The following is a 9,849-nucleotide window of genomic DNA, read 5'->3' as shown; positions in this document are numbered from 1 at the left end:
AGGGGAGGCAAAGAATATTACCCAGTGCAAGCTCAGGTTTTAGCCCAGCATCCCAAGGTACAATTCCTCAATTAGTCCAGGTTCTAGTTTCATCTCAGAAGTCAACTTTTCCTTCCAAAACCCAGTCAGAACAGCAAAACCTTTAACTGTGGCCTTTATCTCAAGGCTCTTCTGGTTAAACCTTGTCTTGTCACATTTTCCTTCACAGCAACGTCACAGTTTCTCCACCACTAGGGTGTTGCTCCAGTCACCTTCAAGTCTTACTGCTCAGTGTGGGAAGCTCTCTCTCTCATATCCTCGTCTCACAGCTGTTGATGATTTACAAACCGTTGTGTCTGCAGTTAAGTTAGCTGGAGACCAGAGGGGACTAATGTTGGCTAGAAAAGCCAACTTTTAAGATAACACCACATATAATAGGACAAAAATGCTCTCTCAGTCCTGAGCCATTTCTAGTATGACTAGGAAATGGGCTGTTGTATTCCAAAGGACTGATTGGCTTATTCTTGGAATTAGAGCACCTTTTTCTTAGTCCTGTTTTCTTAGTCCATCTTAGTCTGGAAGTTCTCTTAAGACCTGTTCCACATCTTAGTCAAATGAAAGCTTCCAATGACAGATGAGTTGTGGTTGTGAGGGGTGTTGGCTAGGCATGGAGCGCAGGTCTATCATATGGAAGGTGAGAATTGTACCAACAGACCGCGACTACTTGAGCATGGTGGAAGATCATGAGGATGATGCAGTATAGGGTATGGTTTTGAACTGTTGTTTATAGGATCAGCTATGATGATAGTTGACTCAATGACACCTAACAACAACATGGATAATTTCCAAGGGACTGACCTTTCTTGCAAATACAGATCCTGTCAACACCCATCTTATTATGCATTGCTGAGTTGGAACTGACTCATAGCTGATTTTTCATTGGCTTTTCAGAGATTATAAATGACACAGGAAGAGAATGACCATCTTTCTTCAGCATAACAGCTGGTGCATTTGAACCTTTAGGTTGGCAGTGCAACTTCTTACCCCCTAGGCCACAATAGCTCCCTACTGGTAGTGAGAAAAATTCAAAGAAAGGATGAAGGAGACAGTTAATATATGGAACTAAGTCAAAACAAAGAGGAAAGAGGAACAGAGAACAATACCCAGCCTCAGACTCGTGAGGTATCAAGAAGTGGGGTGAGGTGTCCAGGAGGTTGTGCTGGGGACAATTCCAGGCAGAGAACGCTTTTCACAAAGTGCCTTTAGATTATGTTTCAGAAAATGCCATTAGCTGTGGTGGTGATGAATGGCCTTTTAAACCCACAAAACATTCATCAGCTTCTCACTTAGGCCCTTCAGGTAAGTGCAGAGAGAACGCTGACTGGAAGCGTGAAATATGGGCAGGCTTACCAGCCACCAACTAAAATGTTTCATCTGGTAATCACTCCGAGCAAGATTTATTTTTGGTTCCACAAACATCTTTTTTAATTTAAATTAGATTTAGGAGATCTTCTCCCTCCATCATCTGACTTCTTGGAGTTCAGTGTTTGGGAGCTCTGTCTTTCTGTATCTCTTTTTAACCCTCTCAAGATCACCTTATGGAGCTCTGGCCTCGTGGATGGAAGAGCTGTACTACCAACCCAAAGACAGACAGTTCAAATTCACCGGCTGCTCTGTTGGAGAAAGTGGGCAGCCTCATTCTGTATGATTTATAGCCTCTGAAAACTAACTGAAGGATCTGCTGTGTGTTGGTTCAAACTCGACTGGTGGTGAGGAGTTGTTGTTATGATCATCTTAGTATTGACTGTTCAAGGAAAGGGAAGTATACGGGGATTCCAGCAATTGATGTTAATGCCACTGGAAGTTTGAGTTGATGTGAATGTTTTATGGGAAATAGAATGAGAGGGTATTTTTAACCTAAAGGAATTACAAAGGGGACTCTGGTGGTGCAGTTAGAACACAGGCCGTTGTGCTGTTAATGCAAAGGAGCACCTTTCTCCGGCAGTTCAAATCCACTAGCGGCTCTGAGGGAGAAGGATGGGCAATCTCTTCCAGTGCAATTTATAGCTTCAACAAACTACTAGAGGGGCAACTGTGAGCTTGAGATGTTGTTTTTAGATGATGTTTTTGAGATGATGAATTTTTTTGTTTGTTTTGTTTTTGCAAATTGCATGCCCCTAGTTTGCCAATTTCTGCCTTCTCCCAGGAAGTATTTTTGGAGACAGGGTTATTTTTAAAAACAGCAACTTGTAAAATAAATAGGCACGGAGTGGAAGTAGATGGCAAAACCCAGAAAGTTTTGTGTTATATGGGAGGAAATATGGTAATTTCACCACTTGCCTGTCAGTTGTAACTTGGTGTGTTTTGTTGTTGTTGTTGTTTTAGTTTTATTATTTTTTGTGTGTGTGCCGTCAAATCAGATCTGACTGGTACAGGAGGAGATTGTTCCTCCTTCTCCAGCAAAGCATCTGGTGGATTTGAACCGTGCACCTCTGGGATTACAGTACACCTTCTTGCCACTAGGCCACCAGAGTTCGCTGTAACTTGGTGTTTTATGTGTTGCTGTCAGGCTACAAGCTATGCAACTGGTATTTCACATACTTACAGGGTCACCCATGGTGGGCAGATAATCAGTGGAACTGCCAGACTAAGACTAGGAAGAAAGGCCTAGAGATCAAATACCTGCAGGGTCACCACCTGTGGTGGATAGATAATCGGTGGAACTTTTGGTTGAAGACTAGAAAGAAAGGCTTGGAGATCAACTTTCAGAGAGTAGCCGATGAAAACCCGTCAGTCACAACGGAGCGTTGTCTGACTCACTTGCTTTATACACATCATCAGGAGGGACCAATCGCTGGAGAAGGAGGCCCTCAGAGAGATGGAGTGGGACAAAAGCAGAAAGGATGGGCCCAGTGTTGTGAGGTTGGTAAGCACGATGCAAAAAGGCAACACTTGGCCCTTCTGTAGACAGAGCTCCCACAAGTTGGAACAGAAGTGATTCATAAATACATATAAAAGTGATTCATAAATACATATAAATGCCACAGTAGTTGTCAACAATGATGATTTCTAAGTGATAGCTCCTTCCCATTGATATTGGCTTCTTTGGTCCTTACTTTGTGCTGCAGAGCTCAAATAGGACATCAGCTATTCTGTGGAGCTCCCGGGTTTTCTGCTTCCGTGGCCTGATGCACCCACACAGTACCGCACTCTGATTTACCATACAGGAACCTGTGGCTACATCTATAATGGCATCAACATAAGCTCTCCCAACCCTAATCTTCAAGTCAGTTGCAGAAGAATCTCTTCGGCTCTCGTATTCTTGCCCCCCAGCCTTGCTTGGCCTTTGCTAGGGTCTGGCCACAGTGGGCATGGCAGTGTACATGGTGAACATGTAGAACTATTTTTTTATGTCTGTAGTATGTTTTTATGATTCCCCAGAGAGTCAAAAGAAGTGCAGTGAGGAGGCAAACATTCAGGAGAAAAGGAAGGAAGAAAAGAGAGAAGGGGGGAAAAAAGAAATTGTATCCTGTGACACATATAATTGAACTTCGTCTTAGGAGATAATAAACCAACAGCTCAAAGAGAAACCCTGAAAGGAGAAAGAATCCTTCGGATGGAAAACAAAATGTGCAGGCAAATCCTAAGAGAAGATTCATTTCTTTGTTAATCTCTGGGAGATTTACTTAATATATCTACTTTCCATGTGATCTTTTTAGTTTCTGAATATGGTCTTTTCATCCTTTTCAATTTCCTTAAAACAACTCTTAAGATAACAATGCTTTAAGTCTCTCTGTTTCTTTTACACACACATGTATGCACTCTCTCTCTCTCATACACACACACATACACACACACACACACACTCAAACTTTAACACTATCTTGACTGTATTAAATTTGCACATGTATTATGTTCCTAGTAGGGCCTCATTTGGAACACCTTATATAGTTATGTGTGGCCAGCTGTTGGCCACACTCCTTGCACCTGTGTAGTAAATCCTGCCTGAAGTGGAAACTTGAGGGTAAGAGTCCATCTCTGTGTCCTCCCTAGAGAGTATGCAGTTTAGTGAAAAGGTGCAGAGAGCCTAAGCAAAAATAAACATAACAATCCACCAGTAGTGGATATACTTTGGGGATAAAGAAGAAAAATACATATTGTTGTTGTTGCTGTTGTGTGCCACTGTGTGGTCTTCAACTCACAGTGACCATAGCCCCCATGTACAGCAGCTCTGCCCCACACCACTACTCCAGTTACTTTGTCAATCCATGTCATCCAGGATCTTCCTCTCCTATACTGTCCCCCCACCCTTCTAAGCATGATGTCCTTCTCCAAGGACTGGGTTCCTTGTGGTCACATGCCCAAAGTATGTGAGACAGAGCTTCAAAATCTTTGTCTCCAAGGAGCAGCTTGGTTTCACCCTCTACAAGATAGACCTGTTTGTTCCCTTGATGGTCTTTTCCTGTATCACAACTCAAAAGCATAAATTCTTCTTCTATCATCCTTAGTCATGTTCCAGCTCTCTGATACATAGCAAGTAATTGCAAAGACCCTGGTGGGCTCTAGACTGACATCATTGCTCTTTAGCATTTTGGAAAGGTCCCTGGCAGAAGCTTTCCCTAATGTAATTAATCTTTTAATTTCCTAATTGTTGGTGCCATGCAAGCTGAAATTGTTAACAACCTCAATCTCTTCTCTATCGATCATGATGCTACCAATTGGCCGAGTGGTTAGAATCTTTGTCTTCTTGATGTTGAGCTTCAATCCATATTGAAGACTATAGTCCTTGACCTTCTTCAGCAAACACTTCAGATCCTCCTCAATTTCAGTAAGCAAGGTTGTGTTATCTGAATAACGTAGGTTGTTGACAATCCTTCCTCCAACCCTGATGCCACATTCTTCCTCATAAAGTCCAGCCTCCCGAATGATCTGTTCCATATACAGATTGGAGACAAGATGCATCCTTCATACATGCCTTTGCTGATTTTGAACCATGTAGTGTTTCCTTGCTCTGTTCTGTGGACTGCTTTCTGGTGCAAGTACAGGTTTCTCATGAGCATAATCAAGTGCTCTGGGATTCCCACTCTTTTCAGGGTTAGCCACAGTACTTAGGATCTAATGAATACAGAATATCCCATGGATTATCAAAAGAACAAAGAAGTTATGTCTTAGAGAAGGCACAGCCAAGGTTCTGCTTAGAGTAAAGGATGATGAAGCTCTATCTCACATACTTTGGGCATGTTGTTAAGAGAGGCCAGGCCTTGAGAAAGGACGTTATGCTTGGAAAGGTGGAGGGACAGCAAAAGATTCCAAGCCTGTCTTAATCTGGGAGCTCCACCAAACACTGTCCACGACGGGTAACCATTATGGCATTTGACACACCATTAAACATCACAGTGGCACAGTGTTCAGCATTATAACAACCCCAGGTTACTTCAGTACAGCAAATTGACAGTCTAGTGCTGTACCACTTAGAATGTTTGTCCCAGACATATTAACACCAGGCCTGAGGGCCTTCACAGTTGTTGTTTGTTGTTATGTGCCATCGAGTCGCTTGTGACTCATAGTGACCCTATGTACAACAGCTCTAAACTCTGCTCTGTCCTGTGCCAATCTCATTGTCTCTGACACATTCATCCTGATTGCCCCAGTCACCAAATCAATCCACCTCCCAAAGGGCCTTTCCCTCCTGCGCCTGCCCTCTACCTTCCTAAGCATGATGTCCTTCTCCAAGGACCGTCTCTTCTTACAGCATGACCAAAGTATGTCAGACGAAGTTTCAGAATCTTTGCCTCCAAGGAGCAGCCTGGTTTAACCCTCTCAAGGATGAACCTGTTTGATTTCTTAGCAGTCCATGGTACCCTCAACACTCTTCTCCAACATCAAAGCTCAAAAGCATCAATTCACCTTCTCTCCTCCCTGGTCATTGTCCAGCTCTCTGACGCATATCAAGTGATTGCAAAGACTATGGCCTGTACCAGACGCACCTTAGTCTCCAGAGACACACCGTTGCTGTAAAAGCCTTCACAGTAGATTATAAAAATTCAAATTCACTGTCATTGAGTTGATTCTGACTCATAACAACCCTCTATGAGTTTCCAAGGCTGTAAATCTTAACAGAAATAGATGTACACAGTCACTGGTGAAATTGAACCTCTGAAGACAAACATCCTTTTCGTTAGAAGCACATGATACAGACTATGCCACCAGAACTCCTTTTATGCTAGGCCTCAAAAGCACACACTAGAGTGGGATGGATATTTCCTTCAAGGAAAAATAGTTATCAGAACAAATTTGGTGGCTTAGTGGTAAGGAATTGTGCTGCCAATTCAAAGGTACACTGTTCGAATCCTCCAACTATTCCATGGGAGAAAGATGGCTAATCTCCTGTTCAATGAATGGCCTCTGAAAATTGGCTTGAGGATCAACCATGGATAGTTCTACTTGATAGTATATACACAACAACATCGGAGAGAACGAATTAATCGGAATTCTCTCTCTCTTTCTGTCTGTCTGTCTGTCTTTTTCTCCCATTCTATAACTGTCAGAGACGAAAGAGTTAAGACCCCATATATCCATCTGAGATCTATGTCTACCTCAAAACAACTCTATGCTGAATTTGCAGAAAGGTTTCATTTCACCTCCAAAACTCTGAACAAGGCTTTTAAGTGGCCCTTCCAAGCTCTCCCCATGGGCAGTGCTACAAATAGCTGTGTTGAAAAGAAGGAGGAAACACAAAATTGATTGGAATCCAGGCTGAGGATCTTCCAGCAGCCCCAGGCTTCATCTGGGCAACCTCCAGGTGAAGGCAACAATAGACAGGGCCTGTCAGGGGCTGGGGATTGTGAGCAAAGCTCATCTTATCATCTCCTAGGAAAAGACTGGTTCAGCTGAGGATTAGACTTGGCCGGCCAAGCCATTTAATGGTAACAAGGAATTACGCCGTTGGCAAAGAATATTGACTCTATCAGGGACTGCCAGAGTTACTAACAAATCTATTTTGAAAGAAGTACAGCCAGAAGACTTCTTAGAAGTGAGGACTGGGAAGAGTTCAACTCAGTTACTTTGAAGATGTCACAGAGAGGGACCTAGAGAAGGACACCATGTTCGGTAAAGTGGAGAGTCAGCAAGAAAGAGGAGGATGCACATGAGAGGGACAGACATAGTGGCAGCAACTGTGGGTTCAGATGTAGAAATGATCATGAGGATAGTCCAGTGCTTCGTTCCGTTTTGCTCGGGGTTGCTAAGAGCTGGCAAGGATTTAATGGCAAAGGACAGGGCACGGTTTAAGTCTGTTGTTCACAGGGTCACTATGAGTCATACTGGACTTAACAACAACAACAACAACAACAACAACAAAGTAACAAGATAAGAATATTATTTTTCCAACTGAGGGGAACATATATACTATGAGGTTTTTTTCCCCCCTCTAAGGTTGATGTTATAGCTTCTTGGGTGCCCTGCATTGACATCAGCTCATACCAATCCTATGAAAAAGGAGATTACAATCTTACCCTGTATTGCACCACCTTTACAATCTCCACTATCAAGTCCATCGCTACAATCACAGTGTCAATCCACCTTGAGGAGGGTCTTCCCCTCTTTCTCTGATCCCCCACTTTCCCAGCATGTCTTCCCTCCATCCCCCCTGGCAACAGGCTCCTTTGGACAACACATCCAAAATATGGGAGGTGGCGTTTCACCATCTTGGTCTGTAAGGAACAATCTGGCTTCACTTCTTCCAAGGTAGTTGTGTCTGTTCTCTTGGCAGTCCATGGTATATTCAGTACCCTTTGCCAATACTGCAATTCAAACATATTAGTTCTTTGGCCTTCCTTATTCATGATCCAAATTTCACATGTATTTGATGCCGTACAGACTGCCATAAAATTGGCTGTTTGGTAGACATGATTTCATTAAAAGGCCTAAAAGACTAAGATTGCACAGCCAGGAGAGGAACAGGTAGCTAAGGAGTACGTTGAAGGACGGAACTGGGACTATTAGGGCTGGAATTGTGTTCTTATCCGGTCATGTAGAGGATTATGCATTGCATTGTTAATCAGAAGGTCAGTAGTTCGAATCCATCAGTTCCTCAGGCGGATGGCTGGTTTGTTCCAATTAAGATTTATAGTTTCAGAAACCTGATGGAAAGTCACCGTGAGTTAGAATTGACTCCACAGCAGCGAGTTATTTTCTGTTTGCAAGTTTTTCTCCAAATATGTATTGGAATCCTTAACCCTATACCTGTGAATGCAACCCCCCAAGGGAATAAGGTTATGTTATGTAATAAAGACACGCTGATTTAGGGTAGCCTTAATTAGAATTGATACTGAGATGTAGAAAGATTAGATTAGTCCAGTGAAGCCTAAAAAATTAATTGCCTTAAGTTCGATGTTGAATTATTAATACACATACCCCATTCATTATAGTCAAGTGGGAACCAACTCATAGATAAGCCTCCAGTGAGTTTTCAGAGGCTATAAATGGCACTGGAGAAGAGACTGCCTACCTTTCACCCAAGGAGGATTTAGTGAAGTCAAACCACCCGTTTTTGCGTGGGCAGTTCAGCTCTTTATTCACGAGGCCCCCAGAGCTCCCAATTCTGACTCATTATTTGTTGCAGTTCATTGCTATCAAGTTGGAACTGAATCAGCTGACCCTCCGGTGGACTTTCTGAGGCTGTAAATCACACAGGAGACGATTTGTCATCTTTTTCCAAGGGAACAACTGGTGAATTCAAACTGAATGACTTTGCGAGGGCAGCACAACTCATAGCAATTCTTTTTTTTTTTTTAAATTGTTGAGTAGACACAAACTCATAGCTGACCTTCTAGCACTTTCTGAGGCTCTAAACTACAAGAGAGCTTTCCCAGCCTTCTTCCTCAGAGCCACTTGTTGTTGTTGTTATGTGCTGTCAAGTCAACTATAACACGTAGAGACCCTATGCACAACAGCTCTGAACTCTGCTCTATCCTGAGCCAATCTCATTGTCCCTGACACACTTACCCTCGTTACTCCAATTTTTGTGTCAATCCATCTCATCCAGGGTCTTCCTCTCCTGCGCTGTCCCTCAATCCTTCCAAGCATGATGCCCTTCTCCAAGGACTGGTTGCTCCTGGCTACATGCCCAGAGTATGTGAGACAGAGTCTCGAATTGCCAGAGAGCCCTGGCCTTTGGGTTAGCTGTGCACTGGACACTAGAGCTCATGGATGGAAAAATGGGATAAAGTACATGTCAGAGTTGAGCTTTTCTGATTGTGGCACTGTGTTGAGGAGTGTTATGAAGCCACAGGCTCAGTCTTTAAGAAATTACTAAATAACTAATTTGTACTTTTGCTTCAGTCATAGGAACGGTAGCACACCTGTGCTGTCCACCATCTCTACATGATCATATGTATAACCTCTCCTAAAGGAAAACATCTGCTTTCCTATATATATTAATATTTTTTTTGCTGATGTTTAAGAAGTTGTTATTGTTAAGTACCATCAAGTTGAGTACAACTCATAGCAACCCTATAAATAAAAGACTTGAACCCTGCGCTATAACTCTCGCCATTTCTCTATGTTCATAGAGTTTCCAGAGGCATGTGGTTTAGGAAGTGGATGCCATTCCTGCTTCCAAAACTGAATCAGTCTGGGAGCTCTACCAAACGCTGTCCACAATGGGTAATCTTTATGTCATTTGACACACCAGTGGTCCAGCATTCAGCATCACAGCAACCCCAAGTTATTTCAGCATGGCAAATTGACAGACCAGTGCTGTGCCACTTAGAAGAATGTTCATCTCAAACACACTTACCACCTTTTATTTTTTTTATTTTTTTTTTTTTTTTTTGAAGGGTTCAGAATCTAAAGGGACATTTATTTGCT

Source organism: Elephantulus edwardii, unplaced genomic scaffold, assembly GCF_000299155.1.
Source record: "Elephantulus edwardii isolate Elephantulus edwardi_28Jun2011 unplaced genomic scaffold, EleEdw1.0 scaffold00162, whole genome shotgun sequence".
Taxonomy (NCBI): Eukaryota; Metazoa; Chordata; class Mammalia; order Macroscelidea; family Macroscelididae; genus Elephantulus; species Elephantulus edwardii.
The sequence above is the reverse complement of the archived record's forward strand: the minus strand, read 5'-3'. Positions refer to the sequence as shown.